Source organism: Rhipicephalus microplus, chromosome X, assembly GCF_043290135.1.
Source record: "Rhipicephalus microplus isolate Deutch F79 chromosome X, USDA_Rmic, whole genome shotgun sequence".
Classification (NCBI taxonomy): domain Eukaryota; kingdom Metazoa; phylum Arthropoda; class Arachnida; order Ixodida; family Ixodidae; genus Rhipicephalus; species Rhipicephalus microplus.
Window position 1 is genome coordinate 179,744,709 of NC_134710.1, and position 24,377 is coordinate 179,769,085.

The 24,377-nt window shown below is 44.4% G+C and overlaps 1 protein-coding gene across 1 annotated transcript in view; it reads right to left on the bottom strand.

Annotated features, from left to right (window-relative positions):
• The window catches only part of LOC119177233 (uncharacterized), a 68,942-nt gene extending 44,565 nt beyond the window's left edge, over positions 1–24,377 (bottom strand). Inside the window, exon 1 of the mRNA XM_037428657.2 lies at positions 24,247–24,377. The gene's annotated coding sequence lies outside the window, so the exon portion shown is untranslated. The remainder of the gene's footprint in view (positions 1–24,246) is intronic.

Sequence of the window (24,377 nt, forward strand, 5' to 3'; positions counted from 1 at the left end):
AGTACCATTCTTCACAGAAGAAGTGCTTTGCGTTACCCTTCAGCGGCTGGCGTATTCGAACCTATTGAAAGATCTTGAGAACTTCTTCGGCAGACATAGCTCGATGATATCGTCTTTGACAGCAGAAGTCTTGAGAAATATCGATGAGAAGTCATTCCACCTCCTCGACGACGTTAACAACCACATCGACACGCTTGAACACTTTTCAAAGGTAAGAAACAATAAGAGAGAAAAGAAAGCTGCCTTTTGGAGGTTTTGGTGTATTTGTTTCCAATAACATTATTTTTGCATGCCATTTACATTAAAGGCACGCCACTTACTAATTGCTGGCGCTTCATTGGCGGTAGTGCGCGCTCTATATGCCAACCCACAAAACAGCAGCAGCTGTACTTTAGTGGGTACAAAAAGTTCCATGCCCTGACATACCAGGCAATAATGTGCCCGAATGGCATCAATTGCCAGGTGGATGAATGGTATCCAGTAGCAAGCATGATGCTGGTAAGTAAATAGTATGTCATATGCCTGGAAGCCAAGTTTTTCTCCACGTTCACGTGGGAAGATCTGGTCCAACAGTTATAAAATAAATCATAATTAAATTGCTAGACAAAAGTTTTCACACTACGTATTGAAATAACGTGTTTTAGTTTATCTATGTGTACACATTGCTCTTTAGTGCTTTCTTTGGTGTTTTTTCATTGTGGGTCTTTTTGTATTAAATTCTATTTACAAGGTTAACTCTGATCCATGATAAACATCCATCTCGTAAGATGGATGAATAAAATCACATTAAATAAACAGACGCACTGAAAGCATGCTAGGGCATCTTGCCTATTCTGTTGTTAGTATTCTATTCTCTAACACACGTGTACCAAATGTTTGGGTAGTAGTGCTAACGCAGTATTTCATTTTACTTTTTTTTAGGCAACTTTAGCAATAGCCAGGCTTACGTGATGCTTCGCGCAGGGCCACCAATACTGTCTTTACACCCTGCTTACCTACTGCGGCCTCTGCAGCTGAAACCTTATAGCGGCTCATCACTGACACCAGAGCAATGCGTCTTTAACAAGGCAATGAGCGGTGTGAGGCAGGCCATAGAGTGGGGTTTAGGCAAGATTGCCGGGCTTTTTTCTTTTGTAGATTAAAAAATAAACAAAAAATTTCCTCCGTATGTACAAAGCTTGTATAAAGCGAGCGCATTGCTGGCAAACTGTCACACTTGCCTATATGGGGCACAGGTCTCGCACTACTTTCACCTAGAACCGCCGTGCTTGGAGGCGTACCTAAACACTCGTTAATTTTTGTGCTTGCTTGTTGAAACAATCAAGTTTGTAGCGCACCACCATTTTTTTCTTCATGTGCCTCCGGGAATTCTTCCTGCTAAGCCACCTATTTAATTGCTGAGCTTTTCGATTGCCTGCTCCACACCTTTAACCAGGTGCAGGTGCTACTGTTGCTGATTTGTCACCTGAAATTTGTGTTGTCTTTGAGCGTGCACCAGCTTGCTCTCCTCCAGATCAAGCCACCTGTCTTCATTGGGTATACTTTATTTCTTGATCTCAAGCTCCTTCTGGCGCAGCTCAAATTCATGCGTTTAACGCATGGTCAACAACTGTAAATCCACATGCTTTGAAGGCCTCTAATTCCTGCAAATTTAGACAAATGTAATTCAGTGAGACGGTTCACATACACATATCACGTACCATAAAAAGCCTATTAAATAAAGTCGTAAAACAAACACAAGCCTTCCTTTCCATGCTACCGCACATCATTTAGTGATGATGATGATGATTATTAATACTTTATTTTGGTCCAGAGAAGAAGTACTTATTTTTTTTTATGTCTGGTGTCTTCTAGCCTCCAGTAACAAGTTAAGAAGTCCACGCGATCTTTCAGGCCTCTGAAAGGGAGCTGACGGCCGAGTACATGTTTCAAATTCTCTATTCCTTCAATCCACCTTATATTACGCAAAAAAGTTTCGCCGCTGTCACTTCTCTTGAAACGGTCATGACATCCAATTTTCGACCGTAATCTGTGTTGTGTGGGCTGGTCCTTGTGCGTTCACAAACAAGCTGGCGAAATTTCAGCGCATGCAGCCGTGCCGTTATTTTATAATCGAATATTTTTATAAACGAGGAGCGGCCTAGTGGTCGGGCAACACTGGCGTGCTCGCTAGCCGTGACGTAACGTACAGTTTGCTCCGCAAGCTTCTGCATGGTGTGCAGTACGCCCCGTCGTGGTGGTCTAGTGGCTAAGGTACTCGGCTGCTGACCCGCAGGTCGTGAGATTGAATCCCGGCTGTAGCGGCTGCATTTCAGATGGAGGCGGAAATGTTGTAGGCCCGTGTGCTCAGATTTGGGTGCACGTTAGAGAATCCCAGGTGGTCGAAATTTTCGGAGCCCTTCACTACGGCGTCTCTCATAATCATATGGTGGTTATGGGACGTTAAACCACACATATCATCATAATCATGGTGTGCAGTACGGACGGCGATCGTGTTTCGTGGTCAGCTCCGCTTGCAATCGAGTTGTTTCAGCGTTATTCAACGTGCCTCTGGAACTGAATGACTTGCAGCAGTTGAAGCAATGCCACCGCTGATTGATTGATTTGTGGGGTTTAACGTCCCAAAACCATTATATGATTATGAGAGACGCCGTAGTGGAGGGCTCCGGAAATTTTGATCACCTGGGGTTCTTTAACGTGCACCCAAATCTGAGCACACGGGCCTCGACATTTCCGCCTCCATTGGAAATGCAGCCGCCGCAGCCGGGATTTGAACCCGCGACCTGCGGGTCAGCAGCCGAGTACCTTAGCCACTAGACCACCGCGGCGGGGCCAGCAATGCCACCGCGTCGCCCATACTTCGCTGTGGGGTGCCAAAGCATACAGAGCAGGGAGAGTACTGCGTCAAGTTCTCTAAAGAGCCCGCCAAACGCAACGCTTGGGGATAAACGTGCGCAGGAAGGACTGGGGCGCAAGTGACGCACCTGTTTTGTTCTCGGCGCACTTCATGGCAGTGCATCAATGACCAGGGTCTTCTCGGCGAGTTCGGTATACCAGTGAAAGAGCCGAGGCTGCGGCCGGACGCTGTGCCGACCGCGTTTTCGCATCATTCCGTCCTCCAAGATAAGCGTCGGGGTGCTATGGGAAACGTGATCTACATAATAAAATATGCGCTATGGTTAAACGGGAGGGCCTTTTAGACTGCGTTTTAACAATCATAAATCTCATGCTAACACCTTGCCCCACTTGCCCATTTAAAGTCACGGGCACGTCCCTGACCACTATTAGGAAAATCTACAAGTCACATTACTCGAATATGGTTTCTGCACAAATTATGATAGAGAAGCCCGCGAATCATTCCTCATCTATAAGTTTGACGCCATCGCGTCTTGTCTAAATGAAAACGCAGGAAAACTCAGTTGCCTATCGGTGTAGCCTGCATCACTTTGTACATCTCTTCTCTACGTTGCTCAGCAAGTCGTGCTACATTGTCTGTATCGATTGCTTACGTAGCAGCTTTGTAACGTATAGCTATTTGTTTTTATTTTTATTTTCTTTTTCATCTTGCTATTACCAGTCGGACTACTCATCATGTTATGCGCTTTATCTTTTATTTGTAAACAACGTGCTCGCCACGTGCTCGCGCATTGAAACGATATTTTTTATACGTGTATCAGGTGCCCTTCAAATCGTGACTTGCATTTATACTGCCACGTTCCTTTCCTCAAGTTTTGTTATCACCCCGTTACACTATACGTTCAGCGTAAACCGTGCCTTTGATGTTCGAGAAGCTTTGAGGCTTTAGTAGATCGTTTTGTTAAGATAAAGCCCCCTTTGAGAACGTCACAGACTATTCGGGAACCTACGTCGCCACTAGCGATAACGCTGGAATATTCGATCACAAGGGTATAAATGCCGACACGCATCGCCGCTTGTCAGTTGATTGACGGCCGGCGCTCTGCTCGCCGCTATCAGTGCCAGAGTCTTGCTGTAATCTGATTTCCTTTTACGTGGTCACAAGTTCGGCTCAATTATTCGACCTGCAACTGCTCCCTTCTTCCACGTCGCGAACCCGTGACATCTGGTGGAGGCGCTGCTTCTTCCATGTACCGGACGCCCCCATGGAGCCGTGAATCCCGCCCATGTCACGAGGGAGACGCCAACACCGAACAGCGAGCAAGCCACCGGCAGAGGGGAATGCAGTCAGAATACGGGCTCCTACCCAAAAAAAAAAAAACAGGGAGCCCCGGATTGTGACATCGACAGCAGCAACAATGACCGCCCCCGTGCAGCCTGCCCCATTCCGGTAACCCAAAGAGCCGCCAACTTTCCGCGGTTCACCACTGGAAGACCCGGAAAGCTGGATTGGAAGGTTCGACCTTGTCGCCATTTTCAATGACTGGACTGACGATAACAAGCTCGGGCATGTCTATTTTGCTTTAGAAGATGGTCCTCGGACCAAGTTTGAGCACCATATAATTATGAGAGACGCTGTAGTGGAGGGCTCCGGAAACTTCGACGACCTGGAGTTCTTTAACGTGCACCAAAATTGCATTTCTTCCTGCTAAGCCACCTATTTAATTGCTGAGCTTTTCGATTGCCTGCTCCACACCTTTAACCAGGTGCAGGTGCTACATTGCATTTCATTGTGACTTTTATTGTGAACTTTACAACAAGGCAAATGTTAATATTCGAAGCCTCCAGGCGCTTGGCACGAACGAAGCTCCATACTTCGGGAAATCCTGCTAGAAGTTCTACCGACAGACGTGGTGCTGCATTTCCACGAGATGCACAGGGCATCATCATCGGCTGCATCCTCTTCGAATACGCAAGGCAATTCAAATCGTGTAACGATTCCAGAAGATAACGATCTTCGAATGCTTCTGGAGTTCTTCGACCTTCAACTCGCTTGTCGGGAAGCTGTTGTTGAAGAAGACATAACAAAAACTCGTCGCACCCTAGATAAAGGTGGACTAAAACCCAGTCATTCACATGACATTTCCACGACAGCTGCTCAACAAAGCTCAACAAAAAGTCTACAACAGTGCCTGTTCTGCCGGTCTGAAAAGCATTCTGCCGAAGTCTGTGATACGAAGGATATCGACTTCTCAAACAAAAAGGATATGCCCATCAAAGCGGGACGATGATTTCATTGGCTAAAGCAGGGCCACATGACAAAAGATTGCAGAAGCCGGTTGAAATGTGGCAAGTGCGCGAAAAGGCATGCAACGTCAGTTTGCGTATCCGACGACATCAAAAACGACAAGACGGTGATATCTGCATCGGTCAATCTAGTGTCCAAACAGGCAAGGTCAGTCGTAATGCTGCAGAGCCTGACAGCCATCGTATTGGGCGCCAAATCACCCGGTCGCTACCGAGTCTTTTGATGGCGGAAGTCAGCGGAGGTTCATTACGACCTAAGCCTATGGAAGACTTGGCTGCGAACTAATAGAAGAGGAAACGTTGACTGTCGTTGTGTTCGGGGGCGATAACACACGGAAAACCATGAAGAAGGTACGTGTATCGATTCTCCCTGCGAACCAGAAACTTCCGATTTCGATAGAGGCGCTGGTGGTGCACATGATATGCGCTGTATGCATTCCGGTACTAGAAGAAAACGTTTTAGGAGAAATGAATAAGATGCACTTGGATACGCGAGCTGTCTCTTTACAAGAAGTAAAAGACAAACAGATTGCGGTCCTTATTGGATTAGACTATTATTGGGATCTAGTAACTGGTACCGTGAAGCTGGTGTACGAAAAGCTGAAAGTTGTCCAGACGAAACTGGGATGGACTGTACAAGGACCATTGTCTATTGCAGCTGATGTTATACAGTGTGCTAGTATTGCAGTCCTATGATCCACGGTGACCGAGGAAGATATCTCGAAACTTTTGATTCCTTTCTGGGATCTAGAAAGCATCGGTATCAAGGCCGACTATGAAGGAACGACGGTCGCCGATTCGGTGCTGGCAAATTTTGAGATGACGATCAATAAGAAAGACAGTCGATATGAAGTGCCACTACCATAAAAGGAAAGGGTTGATCTTGGTGAAAGCTACGCAGTTGCCCTCAAACGTCTACACAGTTTGATGATTAAGCTTAACAAAGACAGTGAGTTCTTAAAACAATACGATGCAACTATTCGAATGTACCTCGAAGAAGGATCTGCTGAAAAAGTATTATATGCCACACCAAGCCGTCATACGTGAGGACCGATCTACTACGAAAGTACGCATTGCGTTCGACGCTTCGTATCACGAATTCGGGATGAACTCCTTGAACGACAATGTAGAAGCCGGCCCAAATATTAATCCCGTCGTAGTTACGCTACTGCTTCGTTTTCGACGCTACACGATAGCTGATGTTGAGAAGGCGTTCCTACAAATTGGCCTGCGAGAACCCGACAGAGATGCGCTTCGCTTCTTGTGACTGAAAACTTCACCTCAAGTAGACAGCCTACTGCCGGAAATAGAAGTTTAGAGAATGACTAGAGTGCCCTTTGGAGCTACTTCAAGTCTTTTTCTATTGACTGCTACCTTAAAGCACCACTTCATATCCGAAAAAATCACTATCCAAGGACAGCTCGACTATTACACAAGACTCCATACATATATAGATGATCTTCTTATCGGTGCTGACACAATTGAACAAGCTATTCAAATGCATAAAGAGATAACTGAAACCTTCACAGATTCTTTGATGAGCATTCGTAAATGGGCCAGAAACGACCCCGATGTATCTGCCATCTTCGAACAAGGAATAACTTCTCCCGAAAAATCGCTTCGCTCACCTTCTGGCCCTCTGAAAGTCCTGAGACTTTATTGGAACAAGCAGACGGATACCTTTTCGTTTAGGCCCCAGGATATCTTACAGTTTCTGGAGGAGCATCGAATTACCAAATGCTTTGTGCTCCAGGCTCTTGCAAGGATCTACGACCCTTTGGGGTTTCCGTCACCCTATATAGTAAGGGCGAAGATCTTTTTACAAAATCTCTAGAGGGAAAACCTCGGCTGGGATGGCACTACGCCAATTAAACTGTCAGCTATCTGGAAAAAAATAGAGAAGGAAGTAGCCATGCTACATGAGGTCAGTATTCCGAGGTTCATCGCAGCGGGCAGCGAAGGCGCTTATCAAAATGCAGAACTGCACATCTTTTCTGACGCAAGTGAGTCCGCATATGGTGCTGCAGCCTACCTTCGTACCGTCACCTAAAGTGGTACCGTCCACACTATACTAATACTGGCAAATACCAGAGTTGCGCCGTTAAAGACGGTTACCTTGGTGAGGCTGGAATTGATGTCAGCTTTGCTTGCAGCTCGATTATACGCCTATATCATCAATAACTGCGACCTGGGCCCTGGTGAAGCCGCATTTTGGTCCGATTCCCAGATTAGCCTTTGCTGGATTTACAAGGAACGTGTTTCCTGGAAGGCATTTGTGCGAAACAGGACGCAGATTAGAAATTTGACAGAATATTCTCGATGGCGATTTTATCCCGGTAAAGAAAACCATGCAGATTTGCTCACGCGAGGCTTTACTGTACACAAACTGAGTCGGTCACAGTTGTGGTGGTATGGACCTGGATGGCTTGTCATGTCTCGTACATTCTGGCCTGAACTCGGAGGAAAACTTGACTTCGAAAACAGAAAACTTGAGGCAGCTGAGACGGGGCCAAAAATCAATATCCACGCTGTTAACACGAGAACATCGGTGCCAACGCTGATTGATAACGAACGATTCAGCAGCCTCACAAAACTTGTAAGAGTAACGGTATGGGTTTTCTGTTATGTAAAAAAGTTGAAGGGATGTGATAGGTTTGAGGAGCTGTCTGCTGAAGAAATGCAACAAGTGGAGTGCTACTTGATTCGCGTAGAACAGAGAGCTCACTTTGGTAAAGAAGGCAACTGCATTACAAACGAGAATCCGATTCCTTGCCAAAGTCCAGTTGGACAATTAAGATTGTTCCTCGACAACAACTGGCTGCTTCAGGTACAAGGAAAAGCTCAAATGAGGGACGTCTCATACGGTTTTCGCCATCCAGTCCTCTTACCGAAAGACTCTCACCTCAGTACTTAAATTATCAATCATGCTCACAAAAAAGTCTTCCACGGAGGAGTACGAGACACACTGACTCAAATAAGGGAACAATACTAGATTCCACAATTACGACAGCTGATGAAAAAAAACAATACGACGGTGTGCCATCTGCCAACGCCTCCAGTTTAAATCAATCAAGAAAATTTCACCTTGTATGCCCCAGGATCGTTGTAATCAAACCCCTCCATTTCTTGTAAGTGGATTGGATTTGGCGGGTCCACTATACATCAAAGGGCTTCACCACAAGCGCTCCTACATCACTCTTTTTACTTGAGCTGTAACAAGAGCTGTTCATTTGGAACTTGTTGAAGATTTGATGACGGCAAATTTCCTTTCTGCACTTTGGAGATTCATATCACGTCGACGCCTCTGTCGCACAATGTACAGCGACGATTCCCAAACCTTCGTCAAAACGTCCCAAGATCTACAGAATCTCTGGCAAACAATTAGGCACCACAACGTATTTGCGTTTTTTTGTTTTTTCGAAGATTCAGTGGAAATTGATTTACCCGAGTGCTCCCATGCTGGGGCGGATTTTACGAGAGATTCGTCCATTATGTGAAGACCTGCTTGAAAAAGATGCTTGGTCGACGTCTGGTGAATCAGACAGAGTTGGTTACTTTACTAACTGAAGTGGAAACAGTAATAAATTCTCGGCCTTTAACATATGTGTACAATGATGTGGATAAGCCGTACCCCCTATCTCCAGCAGGTTTCCTCGTTGGAAGAAGATTGACAACGCTATAGCACCTTACGACCTCAATATCAACACCGTGTCGATCAATGATCAACTGAAGAAGCTTTGGAGCAAGAGAGAAGAGGATTTGCAAACTTTCTGGTCTCGTTGGTTAAAGGAGTATCTCAATGAACTAAGGAACTACACTTCAACAAAGCAAACAGAAATCACATATTGAAGAAAGGCAATGTAGTTCTACTCGGAGAAAAACAGCGTCCAAGGTAACTGTAGAGCTTGGTTCACATAGAACAACTGATCGGTGGACGGGACGGCATCGTCTGTACTTGCTCTTTACGCTTGCCCGACGGCACTGTGGTGAAGCGTCCTGTGCAGCTACTGTACCCATTGGAAGCCACCTAGAATCATCTGTCAGCGCGGGAGACTGTTGTGACTTCCTTTTCTTCATCTATCGCAGCAGAAGAGCCTCCTCACGAGCTGACGCATGGCCTCATGGCAGCGCCGGCTCACCATTTTCTTTTTTAAAGACGATAGTCTTTTTTGAAGACCTTCGACGCCAAAATTTTGGTCTGTATTTCTGTTTGCACATTTGTCTGTTTGTCCACGGTAACGATCCCCTTAAAGGCACCAAACGATACCTCAAACTGCCAACCCCATCCACAGTGCCCACCAATATTTCTCAAGTTTCAGCGCTCATACTTATGCGATTGTCAATTAAAAAGCAATTATTGCGCATATATGAGGCACCATAACAACACCCCGATGTTTTGTATGTGTGCCTTGTTACTAGAGAAGGCACACAGAAGTAATTCGAAGGACCGTAGCGTTTATTACGCTGCACTGACAGTGCAACGCGATGTTCAAAAAGGCAAGTGTTTCCTACGCTTTTCTAAGACGACACAGTGGTGGCACCTGACCGTCGCTTCGCGTTTGACACTTTATCGTCTCAGAGACAGGCGCGCATCTTTCTCCGCGGGCGCGTACGCCTTCCTTCGTTTTCGAAGATAACTGCCAGATGGCGCTCGTGTCTAACGTGCCTCGATGCGCTCGTTTGCCTTCGCTGCACGAATCGAGACTCTCTAACGCAGCTTTTCCAGAATATAATTCACCGATTTTTTCGCGCAGTACATCAAATAAACGATTTGTTCACTCTTTACACACGCAAGGCTAACGTCTTTCGTCGACATTTGCAATGAAACATGCAGATACGGGACAGTTTTTCTTTCGTATTCAGTTCAATTGAAGCCTTTCATCTTTCAAGACGTGTTCTTCGCTCGATGTGAGCCGTGCCACAGCAGTAAGGCTCAGAGGTCCAACACATTTATAAGATAAATAAAGGAAGAAACCTTTCGACTACACGAGTTGAACTCTGGGCCGATAGTACTGGGGTCCAATTATGTAATCACTGTGCTTCACAAGGCGCTTTGCCCAGCGTTGAAGCTTTCCCTCTTGTAAGCCAGCGCACTTAGACGCCTGGCGCGTTTTCGCAACGCTGACGGCTTGCCGTAGGTATTATCTTGATCATATTCCACCGTGGTGGGAGGCTTGCACCACCAGCGTTTTCAGTTGGGCGAGCTGGCCAGCGTACACTACACGTCGTTCTGTCCTGTGTGTTATTTCACTGTCCCGTTGTTGGCGCTGTTTCGTCACTACTGCATTGTACCACAAAGAGCAGTGTTTTTGAGAATTGGAGAGTGAACGGGCTGCCTAATGACGAGGAATATTCACAGTATTCACGAATTCAAACGCCGCATCAAATTTTAATATATCGGGTATATCATTCGATTTCTCGAGATAAGCACGTCATGTCAAGACAAATCTGGTCTCTAAAAATAAGCTTGACTACGATCTACGTGCTCGAGCCAAAAGAACGCCAATGTGACCAGACGTGAAGACTTTGGAAACAAAAGTATGTATGCTATTTAGCCCTAAATTGTCCTGTTTCAATTCATGAGTGCTGCACAGGGTACTCACAGCAAGAGGAGGCGAACATTTATTGCAAGAGATATTAAGAAAATACTTGGAACATTGTCATAGAAGGTGAATGGAAGGCCAAGATGTTCAGTTAGCAATACTCATGAAAAACAATACTTTTTGACAGGCTCTGGAACTTTATGCGTATGGGAGTGTTGAACCTTTAATGGTTGAGGAAAGGAAAAAGATCGAAAGTGTGAAGTGAAAGCAGGAATAAGACGGATGTAACGAGTCTTTGCAGGCCCGTGTAACAGTACATTATAAAAACAGATGACTACATATGAAAAAAAAGGAAAAAGAAAGTGTGAGAGAGAAAAAAACAAAGAAATAACGAAAACAAAAACTTTGATGAGCGGTAACTATATATAGTGAGAGTAATACATAACTTTATAGAGCAGACTATGTGGCCTGTTACTAAGGATCATAACCACCATCAATACCTATAGAATTGTTAGAATCCGCTGGTGCCACATCACATGTCAAGCCAACGCAGTTTTCTACAGTTTACCACAAAACCAACGAAGGTTTTTTTTGTTCACTTTCATCACTTAATAAGACAATTTCCAAGCACTTATAGCCGCACGTGATGGCAGCATTGTCTTTTAAGATGACCTATAAGCTTGAGGTCTGCTCACGTCATCTTAATTTAGGCCACGGATAACATGTACTATCGCTGTAATAAAGAATGGTTGCTTTCCAGCCTCTGTGACTTGTTTCGAAGCTCGTGACTAGAAATTAATCAACTGCGAGGTCGAATAACTAGACTAAATCATTGCACAACTAATTACTCGAGTAATGGCACTAATTACACATTACTCCCTAGTGACTGCATCGCACTTGCCCAATTTTAGGGCTGATACATGCATGACACGTGAAGGGCATGAATAAGACACTCTACTGTGTAAACTGCGTGGAGTTGTCGCTGCAGCGTCGCTTTTGGCGTACAAACTGCGCCTTCGATGTTGTGCTTCGCCAACCACCTTATTCGTGGCGCATCCTACAATGCATGAATGAGACAGGAGAGAAGGGGGAATTGTTGGATATCTTTCTTTGCGTGCAGTGGCAATGACAAAGCTGAATTGGTGATATCACCTAACGATGAACGAAGTGCGCCTTTTATGATAATAGTGGTCACCATTCACTGAAAGGAATCGACGGGCAGACAAGGGACATTCAATTTTGAGTAATTAACTGCTGTCACCATAGGAATTGTACAAACACAACCAGTACCTGTAGACCATATGAGATTTTCCTAATTATTGAGTGCACATGGGGATGTAATCATACTTTACAATTCACCATGACGCTTAATAACTTCTGCATTTCAGTCGGATTACTGTCTCAATGTTTCAGGAGTGTCTTGATGATAATAGAATTACATGGCCGACCACTTCCGCACATAAACTACCTAGTAAGCAGATACATCTCAATACTCCTCTCTCTTTGTGTCATCGTTTTCTCTCTGTGCCACACCCCACAAGCATATATGTCATGTTTTTGTTTAAGTGTGGAGCAGTTTAGGGGGCGGGGCTGTCGTGCTGTCGTTGTCGCTTGGTGTGAAACCTTTCTAGTGTAGCATACTGAGCGCGCGCTCGCGCCAAAGAGAAGTCTTGTTCTTGGAGCGCCTTGATGATAATCACTTGACGTCATCTACGATAAAAAAAAAAACTAGTGCACTTGGTGTAACGCAGGAAAAACTCATTTAAAAATATAAGAGCAAGCAAGTGCGAAATAGGAAAAGAGAGAAAGAAAAACAATGAGAAGAAAAACAGAAAGTGCCAGAAAGCGAAAGAGACAAAAGGAAATGAAGAAATAAAGGGGAATAAAGGAAGAGAAAACGTAAAAGGGAAAAAAGAAAGAGAGCAGGAAAGAAAAAGAAAATCAAAGAACGAAGGCTGCCCCGTTCCGCATTTCTCTCATGTTTGGGGTGAAGCTATCCTAATTTTTCTCATTTTCGTCCTGATCTATCATCAACCTGATTTCGTCCTGATGTGCAAGTGAAAAATGCAGCTGCAAGAAATGAGAGAATTTGTAATTTTCTAACAACAGAGACCATGGCTAGCGTCGCTGTCCTTTTCTCCTGAGTTTCTCGTTTCTTATTTTGGTGGTTTGAAAACGCATTCTTGCTGCGTGGGACATCAGGCTAATAATGCTCTCATTTTCACCGCTTGGTGTGAAAATGTGACCACCTTCTCTCGTGCATTTAGGCCGCGACACCGACCATACTTTAGGCTGTGTCTGAACGTGTAAACTCTCCTGCAAATTTTCTTTGCTTACATTACCACCAGCAGCAGTGTAGTTTGCTGTTGAAACAATCAGGCACCTTTTGAGCATTTATCTTAAACACAATGTTCAGCGCTTTTTTCTGTAATAGAGTTGATGGGCGTACTGGTCAGTAAGAATTCATTATGAAAACTTGGAAGCACAAACAAACGGGACAAAGAAATAGCCGGACCTGAACAAGCGAAGACTGAACCCTGGGTTTAATCGTAGCAGAAATATACACAGGAAAGCGCAAGATGAAAAGGGTTACAAGACTTTTATCTACAGACTGCAATAAACACACCTGATTGTCGAGCAGTGTTGAGGAATGGGCACCCCCATTCCATTCCATTCCATTCCATTCCATTCCAATTTCATTCCGGGAAACTAGAGCTTGCCGTAATTCTATTCCTCTCAACTTCTCGGCATGAAAAAAAAAAGTAGCCCATTCCCACTTCGGAAATGGCCGGGCAAGTCACTTCTATTCCTACAATTCCTCAACGTAGGAATGGCATTTTGATAGCTTTATCGGGCTAATAATTAACGCCACATAGATGATGCCATAAGATGCATTAAGAACTGCAAAAGTACGCAAAACACGTTACCACGGTTGAAGAATAATAACTTTGTGACGTATCTCGTGCAGTACAACCGCACTACTAATTCCCACAGGGGCAGTTCTCCTGTTACCTATCGTATATACATGATTAGCACACTCTTAGGAAGAAAAAAAAATGTTAGTAAACAGTTGGCAATGCGTGTATTTTCTTGTTTCGAGCGTAATTTACTATACCTTCGCAGCATCTATAGCGAGCAGCTAGTAAAGCTTGAAACTTTTGGCGTTACTAACCAGGTAAGGTTTTTCCAACAAGGTAACTACTAAGCCACATACGGCTGCTAGATTTCTTGTGAACATCGCCGTATATCTTGCAGTAATCATGACACTCTTTGGAAAGATTTAGACCAACCCTATATTTGTTGATTACTTTTGAATAAAGCTATTGTGCTAAGTGGTGACACACATATGTGCAAGTAGAAGGGCAGGTGATGATGTGTATCAAACGTCCAATATTTTTCTAAGGTCTATGGCTGCTAACCAGTACATAGTGTGCCATTCCAAATTAGGAGCATAAATAGCCTTCAAAAGACTGCAATAGTATATACCAGCCGCGTCTTCATATTCTGCGCGCGCGTTTGCCTGTATGTCCTCGTTTGTGATTCGTTCATGCCTCTGTGTGTGTTGATGTGATGCGTACTTGCTTTGGTAAACATGCAAAGTAATTAGTGACCACTAATAATTCTACGTGTTTTGATTATTATTCAATATATACTTTTGTAACAATCTTGATATGGCAATGTATCTGTACATATAAATCCACATTAACTTACAATTTAGTTATGTAATAACCATTCTTGTCAGCACTAGTCATTCCCGTGTGCTCAGATTTGGGTGCACGTTAAAGAACCCCAGGTGGTCAAAATTTCCGGAGCCCTCCACTACGGCGTCTCTCATAATCATATGGTGGTTTTGGAACGTTAAACCCCACAAATCAAATCAGCACTAGTCATTAACTACTTTGCAAACTAGCAAGTTTCACTAACCTGCATTTTACTACCTTCACTTACTAGGCGATTAGTGCTTTTCGTGACAAGTAAACTGTTAGTGTTTGGTTAGTTAATATGCAGATTTTTTTCTAAGAGTGCTACAATGACGACATAGCGAATCGTCGAGTAGGAATTTGGGGAGGCGGAGCCTTAGTTACGTGGAATCGCCTGCTTTGGCAAGCTACCAGAACCAATGCTTTCAAAAGTTCACTCTCTCTTTCTCTATCTATCTCTCTGTATGTGTGCGTGTGTGTGTGTGTGTGTGTGAGTGTGTGTACGGTTCATCTTGTGCGACAGTTATTTGCACACAGAGTTCACACAGCACACAGCTCATCGTGTACGAATGTGTGCTGCGCTGACCTACAGACTTTTGCGGCAGAGTTTGAGGCAAAGGTACCCATGTGTGAAGGCAGGGGGGAGGAGGCAGTGTAGAAAAAAAAAGGAGGATGAGAGGATAAAAAAAAAGGGAGTCAGATAATATGAGGTGAGACGGCGTGCAAGCTAGTATACGAAAGCTCGCAGTAAACATAAGCATCGAGCCAGCGTCAATACGCATCACAACTTAGAGAAGCGTTTTTCCGAATATGTGTCCGAGTCATCGATGGCGACAGAAGCGAAAACAATAAAGTGAAGGACGGAGAGACAGCAGGCTACTGAGGCGCCACCGAGGGGGAAAAATCGTGAGGCGTAAGGGAGGGTATGTCGCCACTGTAGTTACACATGACGGGTACCATGGCATAGCCGCGGTTATGCGAAGAATAGAGAAAAACTTCGGAGCAACACATTCAAGAGAGAATTATAGCAGGCACGTTGCTTTTACCCTGCTTGTACCCTGCATGTACCCTGCATTTACGCTGATTGTAATCAGCTAGGCCTTCATATATTACTGTTTGATTGTTAAATTCGATGCTCTGATTTACTAATATTTGACGTTTTAAAAACAGCATGTGGACGAAAACGTGCTCTATTTTCGGAAAAAGACGTAATTCTATTCTCATTCTATTCCGGGCAAAATGTGCTTAAATCTATTCCCATTCCATTCCTCCAAGCTTTGTCGCCAATCTATTCCCATTCCATCCCGAAGTCACGAAAGTGTAGAATAACTCCGGATTCATTACGATTCCGCTGTGGCAACGCCACAGCACTGCTGTCCAGCGTCTTCTAGAAAAAAAAAGAAAGATGAGAATTTAAACACATACGTTCCTGGCGTGGAAAGCTATTCTTGAGCTACTGCTGTTTTTAAGAAAATCTGACTGAGTTACCAGTTGCAATCTTGGTGTTCGTAATATTCACAATGCCCAAAGGCATGGTGGTGCGCCATGCAATTGAAGATGCCTGCGGGAGGATGATGAACCCGTGAAGCCGCATAGGAAAAAATAGGACGCACGGGCGTACGCCCCGTGCCACTTTCACCGGATGAGCTCTTGATCGTCAAGTGAATTTACATCGAACCGTAGTACTTTCCCAAGCGACAGGAACTGCTGAATGTTCGCCACCTCATTTCTTGCCGCAGTGCGAAGGCTGGTGGTGTCTGCCGATCGACCGTGCATCAACGATGCCCTGCATAATCCTGTGCGTGCACTGAAAACAGCGCGAACTAGTATTGACATATGAACTGAACGGCACTCCGAGATAATTGGTGCCGAGCCTGCCTGACGAATTTGCCGCAGTAGTAGGCCACTAGCGAGTAGCGCGCTGTCGCGGCTGCACGGGACCGAATGTTTAACGTACATAGCGATGGTTTACAAATATATTACGACGTCGTCATTACTTGAGCTGTAAGCACCATAGAGTTGCTTCTTCAACGGAACTTCCCATTAAGTAGCGCTTGTGTCACAGCCATGATCAGAGTGTGCCAGTGCACAATTCACTGCACTCGGATGAATCAGTGCGATCGCAACAAGCATATCGAAACGAATACACGTGAACGCTTTTCGCAACGTCGAAATTGTGAAAATTCGTCGAACAACGTCGTTCGGACGGTACCAAGAAAAGTTAGCAGAGGCGTGGATTGTATAGTCAGAAATGCCCGTTTTATTGATCTCATCATTTCGCTTCGCTGGTCGAGCTCGCGTGTGTTGGTGGCAAGCGGTGTTTCCTAATATCCGCTGTGCTTGGGCTACACGGAATGCGCACGAAAAACTATGTTTTCATTTTGAGCTTTTTGAATGATACCATACAATAAACACAATCAGAGTGACTTACGAGAGTGAAAACACATTTAACGCACGAGGGGACGTGAAGTGCAACTCGCTGGTCGGGAGTTAGCAGATTATCGTTTATCGTCACTGTCTCTCTCAGTGCGTTTTACGTCCAGTGAAAAATCCTCGACGTCAGCACGGTTTATTTGAACAGCACCGTTGAAAGCAATCTATGGAATTCTCTCCACAAAACGACTTAGATAACACGAACAACACGTCGCTTATCTCGCATGACACCAACACAGCGTCACTCACCACGTTTATCCGGGCGTAGAGAGCATTTCGCTTTGAAACATGGCAAGAAGCGAATCACTTGCAGTATGCTGCCATCTATCAACGAACATAAAAAAAAACAAGCAGCGCAGCGTTGGTCAAGATTTGGAAGATCAAATCACGAGCCCGCGCAACTTTCCGCGTACAATGAATCTTATGGGATTCATGCACTACAAAAGCACTGGCGAATTATACGCACGTAAAATAAGGTGAGTTTTAACTACAGAGGTCAGAAGATAATATTTAACTATCCAACATGGCTACAGAAAATCTCGCGAAGCTGATGTGTGTACTCTGCATACTGTAATCGAAAGCGCGAGTTGCCATGCACTTTTACAAAAACTTCGCGTCTCGCAAGAACGAATCAGATTTATCGTGTCACGGACGGTCCGGTCCATTCAATGATACACGAAACATACAAAGTTATTAGTGTTTGTTTCTTGCTAACCTGTTAACATTGAGGCTAGCACAGCCGAACAAGAGAGCGTCTGCCTTCTGGTCATCCTACAGAGGATGCTCCTGAATTCCGCTAGGTGGCGCGACAGTCTTTGAACATTGCGAATAAAACGTGGGTGCAGTGTTAGCTCTGTTTTTCATGGTCATTGTATTCACACATGTTTTTATGGATGGGGCACATTAAAAGAGTTATGAACGGGGCTAGTTGGTACGTCATGATTTCTGGCGAGAGCTATAGCGCTAAGGTAAACATGGCCGACAACACTTCATATATTAGCAGCGATAAAAAAAAACAAAAACGGACCGCATAACAAATACAGGTTGGGTGCTTACATGTCAGTTCAGCCAGAAGGGCTGGCTCACTACCCCAATTTACGTTTACGACATCATTCAGTATATCTGGAGTCTTTTGCATTGGACAATGGCTATCTTCCGACGAAGCTGCTCTCAACGGTGGATGCCCGTTTTATTGCCTACCTTCAACTTACTATTCTTGCTTTCCTTCATTTGCTTGTTTTTTGAATTATTATATTAAATGCAACGCTTGATTGAAGACAGCGAGACTATCACATTCGAAGCACTTCCAATATGAGGTTTATCTATGTAAGCACGAGAACAGAAGGGGAAATCGTTTACTGGAAGCTCAAGAAAAACTGCGCGAGAAAATAAACGGTCACTATGCAGTTTCTTAGCCAGCGATGATACGATAAAATAAAATCCTGAACGAGCCATAAAACCACGCCGCTCGACTTTCCACTAAACAAAAATAAGCCGCGTAAAAGAGCTCCGTGGCAGCTTGAACTATAGGCGCTCAGTATTCGTCCCCGACACCACCAAGCAAACTTTAGTAGTGGACCTTGGGGGTTGCGTAAACGATGCCTTTCGTGGCGCGAATAGATCGCGGCGTTTCAGCAGAGGAACCTTTCATCGGTGTTCCTTGCTGGGCTCAGTTAGCGTGGCAGCGTGTTTCGACAACCTGCGCCGCCAGACTGACGCCCTCCGGAGGCGCGCGATGCCTGTTTGTTGACGCTGGCGTACCCACTGCGCGCGTCCTGGTCGGGCACGCTGCACAGTCTTGGGGGCATTGCTTTGTCTGATGGGCCGGCGCCGCGTTTTTCTTGGGCGCCGAGCAATAAGCATGCGCTAAGAGAATCGCCGCCGGTATGGCCGAAAATATGCCCATCTGTTTACTGAATGCCTTGCCTACATGCCCGGCGCATACATACAATGGTCGCCGCCAATGTTTGGCTTCCCGCTTGCCCAGATCGAAGCCCCGCCACTGGCAACTCGTCGGCGTGCCTTCGTTTTTAACGGGGATTATGTGTATTCGGCAGCTTTATGGCCATCAGTGCTAGAGCGATGACCGCGCGATGCTGTTCAGGCGCTCGAGTGTGCCATGCTTCGATGAACACTTTGGGGCAATCAACTTTGTTTGTTAGGACGAGCTTTGAAAGATGTCCTGAATGAAAAAAAAAAATTAAAGGCAACTGGACGTGTGGGCTACTGATGACCTCACATCGTTGGACAAGGAAAGAACATCTATAGTGTCATTGAAACTTTTCAAAAAAAAAAAAAACGCAGAGCGCCTTGCCGCTCGACTGTTCTCAGGACTTTCGATTTCAGTTGTGGCTGGCTACTCATCTACGTCACAACGAACTGCAGAGTGAAGCGAATGACTGATTGAATAAACTTTATTTAATGTCCGGCAGTTTCACTTGGGCAGGGGGGAGGAGAAGGATTAATCCCCTGTCCCTTCCCGCCCTCCGTCGATAGCGAACTAATTATTTTTTGAAATAAGAGTATTCTGTATGCTTGGTTTCTAGAAAGCAAAACGTACAAATAAGTAAATCTTACAAATATGTAAAGGTCTTGTTGATGAGTTGGCATTTATCAAGAAGGCCTGTACGGCATTTGTTACCACATTATAGCAGAAGATGTTGATTTGGTGACTGTGGCCACAAAGGGAAAAGACAGACATTACTCTGGGTCAACAGCACACTGCAAGCCTTAAGAGACTTGCAGGAGACGGTGCTATAATTCTTCATGTTTCAAAGAACTCCCAACAGCGAAATGTTCATTTGCGACTTTTTTTTACAGTATAACATGTTTTTTGTGTCTGGTAATCCCAAAATTGAATCCTAAATGCTCGAACTCATTGTATAATCAATGCTAGCGTCGTTATTTCAGAACGATTTTTGGTCACTTCGAAACGTCCGCCTAACTACCACGGGAAAATAGTGCCCCACAGCAGGCGAGCGTCTGAGACTACGCGCGCTCATGCTTCGATGACGCTGAACGTGCTGTTTTGAAACGATGTGCGTACTTGGAGAGTGCTCCCTCAGGAAAAAGAAAAGCATTCGTGGCGTAAGCCGTCAAAACCACCTTGAGAGCAGCCCGACAATAGAGCGAGAGGGGTGACGAACAATAGGCCTCGCCTTGTGCCAGGCCGGGCTATTGAGCGCCTCTTAAATGTTCTCTGATGTCGACAACGTCACGCGGAGCTTCTGTCTACGTCAAACCAAAGAAAAATTTTAATGGGACCTGGATACTCAGAAGAGCACTCACTCTTACTTTAAAACCCAAGTAAAATATCCTGTCACTAATAATCAGTCATAAATGCCTCCGCATGCAGCACTCTCAAACAAAATGAGCATCTAGAGTTTCAAAGTTTGTTGTCAGGGGCCCCTTAATAATTGACAAACTTCCACTGCTAGAATCTACAAGCAGATTTACCTCTGTCGACCTTAGCACGAGATGATCGACCGACTCAAGAAGACGTTTAATCTCGCCTCCACCAGACCAGTGTGCTTTCTTGGAAAATATCCTTATGCAAGGTGTCTGATACAGGTTAGCTCAGCAATGCTTCAGAGAAAAAGCCGGGATGCTATCTGGATAATGCGCCATTTCTATAGATAGTAACATCCCCCATAGCATCAATGTGTGTGTGTGTTTCATAATTGTAACTCGCGTATATCAACGCCCTAATCTTGGCTTGCTTCCTACATGATGAAAGTCTGTAGCAGCGGCGAGTCAAGTGCCCAATCCCACTAGCTTTTGCATCTTGCAGAGCGGTAGGCCGCTGGGGTAAGTGAGTAAAATGGCAGTTCTTGTTATCATGGAAAGGAATGGAGAAGTGTACGTAGAATTGATGCTGCTGATTTGCTCTGTCAACTTGAGTTGTGTCACGTTTTATGAGCACTGAAGATAGAAAGAAACGTGAACATGTGGCATTTACATATCCTGCTGCTTCGCATTAATCGTCGAGTGCTTGTAGCCTGGACGGTGATAAAAAGCAACCGAAGTCGTTCATGCATGGGAGAACGAAATTTCACCGACAGCATCGTATCTTTTGCCACTCAAGGTCAGAGCGAGATGCAGAGTACCGCGCCTTTCTTTCCATCCTCCCGTACATAAAGGGTCCAACAACTACTCTCCTCAACCACCGTGTATTAACTGTGAAACAAAAAGAAATAAATGCGATGAATCGTGAGATTAGTTCAGTTAACCAGCTGTTACAGAGTTCCAAAAACAAAGTAACAAGAGCACGAGCCTCCGTGAAGTTACGCAATCCTGCAAATTAGCATAACAAGTAACAAAACGGAGAAGTAAATTGAATGCTTCCTGATGACGAGAGAGAATAAAATGGGATTGATTGATGGTTGATATGTGGGCTTTAACGTCCCAAAACCACCATATGATTATGAGAGACGCCGTAGTGGAGGGCTCTGGAAATTTCGACCACCTGGGGTTCTTTAACGTGCAACCAAATCTGAGCACACGGGTCTACAGCATTTCCGCCTCCATCGAAAATGCAGCCGCCGCAGCCGGGATTCGATACCGTGACCTTCGGGTCAGCAGCCGAGTACCTTAGCCACTAGACCACCGCCGCGAGGCTTAAGGGCTTCTTAGGCCTTCTGTGAGATATAAATTTTATTTGCATGATGAGCCAAGTGACAGAATTAACATTGGGCATTTTTTTCAGCGATAATAATTGCTGGCACCCACTGGTTTTAAGGCTACTTTTTTTTAGGCTGTGAAAGAGATCGACGAACGCTGTTTTCAGAAAAGACTGCTTCTGGAAAAGAGAACACTTGCCGTCGCGTGTCTACAGACGATACTCTTTGTCAGACGGAGTCTCTTTCCTCAAAATGCTTTTAAATGCCCGTGTGACAGAGGTATGAGTGATCGTAATTTTATTGTGGATTGCATTTAGAGCTAGTTTGTTTGGCCAATGAGTATTTCCTTAAGCGGCGTTTAAAGTGCGATGAATATCTGCTATCTGTTGAAATGTAATTCTGCCCTTGAAGAAAAATCGAACTGCATGGCCAGTAAGCTTAACATGTAGCAAAACGTTTCGCAGCTTTGTTACCGGTTTGAAAGGCGATCCAGCATTCGTCAGAGTGACCTAACGAAGGCTCAGTTTCCAGCTGGTACATTAGTAATGATCTTGCCACAATGCAAGGATATAGTTATTCTTCATTCAGGCTGTGCCAGTAGTAGCAAGCGTGCCTTTGCTCTCAATCAGATGCTTCACATACCGCGTTCTCGTGCACTTGAAGGCCACCCTTTTCTTTCATTTATTTTATTTCACTAATTAAAATATCTATCTTTTCATACAGACAGTAGCTTAAAGAACTTCAACAATAAAATCCTCGTTGATTACCTGCAGCTGACACGAGAGCATAATTCCTGCGCTGTTCATACAAAGCTGTATGACGTTTTGGTTAGCTCTTCATGCACATGTTTACGACTGACAAGTAGACATAACACCTTGTTTTAGACCGATAAGAAAGGCTGATGATTATCAGTGGTTTGTTTGAAATGAGAGCGCACTACGCAGACGCAGACAGGATAGACAGGGACAAGTGCTCGTTCTTTGTCTATCCTGTCTGCGTCTACGCCGTGCGCTCTCATTTCAAACAATCATGTATCACCAACTTGCCCAATCAACCATAATAACAAACTATCAGTGGATTTGAAAATATTTTTGAGCCATATTAGGCGTCCCTTTTCTGGGCAGATCATGTTGTTTGGCTTTTACGCGATAACGAGTTTTGAAAACGGTAGGGGTAACATTTGGCTCCCGCATATAGGGCTATTTTTGTGCTGTTGCTATCAGGGTGACTAGTGTATGGCGGAACATTTATTGACACAGACAAATGACATGATGATTATGCCTGTCTCTGTCAGCATGATTGATTTCTGGCACATCGATTTGATTTGCGAGTGAAGAGCGTGCTTACCGCGCCAGCAAAGACACGTGCAAGTGCGGCCTTGCCAATTTCGGCGTGTTCTGACTTGCGTGGTTTTTTGTTTTTGATAGTGTGCGAGTGATTCATTGAAACCTTTGGCACAATTTCTCTTCTTGTTCTGCCTTTGTCTCTTTCTCCACCTTGCGCTATTCGCACTCACCAACTTTAAGAGCGACGATGCGCTATAAGGGCTCAAAATGTGACACAGCTTGCTACCACCAGAAAACAACCAAGTGTAAGATGGGAGAGCAAAACTACTGAAAGAAAATTTGGGCAATAACTACTAAGCGACTCGATCGTGTATTCATTAATGTTCCAGTGAGCGTGGGTCAACAGCCATTCTCATGGACACTTGGCCAACAATACAGAAAACAGCATTATTGATACACTGTTTTCACAATTTTCGATGAAGTTGTCTAATAGTGAATTTTAGAACTAAATCAAATAAAAATGAAAATGATGTGGCACCAAATCGAATACTGTTAGGATAATGTTATAACAGTCTGGCAAACATTTTCAACGTAGTCTCAGGCTGGCGAGGTCTAAGATAATGTATGGTATAACCACTTTACGAACAACCAAAAATGGCAACTTTTTTTTTAAACAGATGCTTACAAGCTTCAACAAAAGGACATTGCGATTACTTTTATTAAGGGACAAAATTAATATCACATTTATGTAAACTGAAGCAAGCTTGTATAAAGCATCAACACTGAAGAGCCTCTGGAGTATTTTGTAACTGCAGGTAGAAATACAGCAGAGGATTTATTATTCGAGGTAGCATTTTGTCGAAAGCTTTTGACTAAAACTAAAACTGATCTGTAAATGCTAAACAATAATCTTAAATCAACATCAGTGGAAATGCCATGATGAATGTAGTGGACCGAAAATTCGGCATCTTCAGCAACGCTTCATTGTGTTACCAATAAAGTAACGTTGATAGTCCCGTAAGCACATGGGCTGCATGCATCTGGGCAATTTGAAAATGAAAACAAGAAAATTACCTCTCGCAATTCTCATGTCTCATTCCATCGAAAGTTTTTAATCGTTGCTGATTATTTGAAAAACTATTAGACAAACATGCAGAATTTCAAATATGCGCTATTAGATTCGACTACGGAATCGAATAGAGCTATATTCGATTCGTTAATCGATATTTTTGAGTATTCTCACACTCCCACAATCTTTGGCTTTGTTCCAGTGAGCCAACAACATGAAAAGAACGAAGCTCAAGTGAAGGAGGTGACAGGACCAATAGCCGGTCACATTCTTCACTTTTACGTCAGCTCGTATGAGCACTAGCCCATTTTCCTATACTAGTTTATGGCCGGTTAGCTTTTATCACGTACTAGTCACGAGAATGCACCCTGAGAGCTTGCGACATTTTCTAGTCTAGGCTTACATTACGCAACAAATAAGGTTTCAAAGTACCTCTGAAAAAAGTCTGTCGGGCGACTCCTGATAGCTTGCCTCCTTAACGGTCGTCCGACAACAGGAGGCGCAGCCTTCGTTGACGTATCGGAAAGCGTTCGAGGACACTTCTCATTGATTCGACCCAGCCA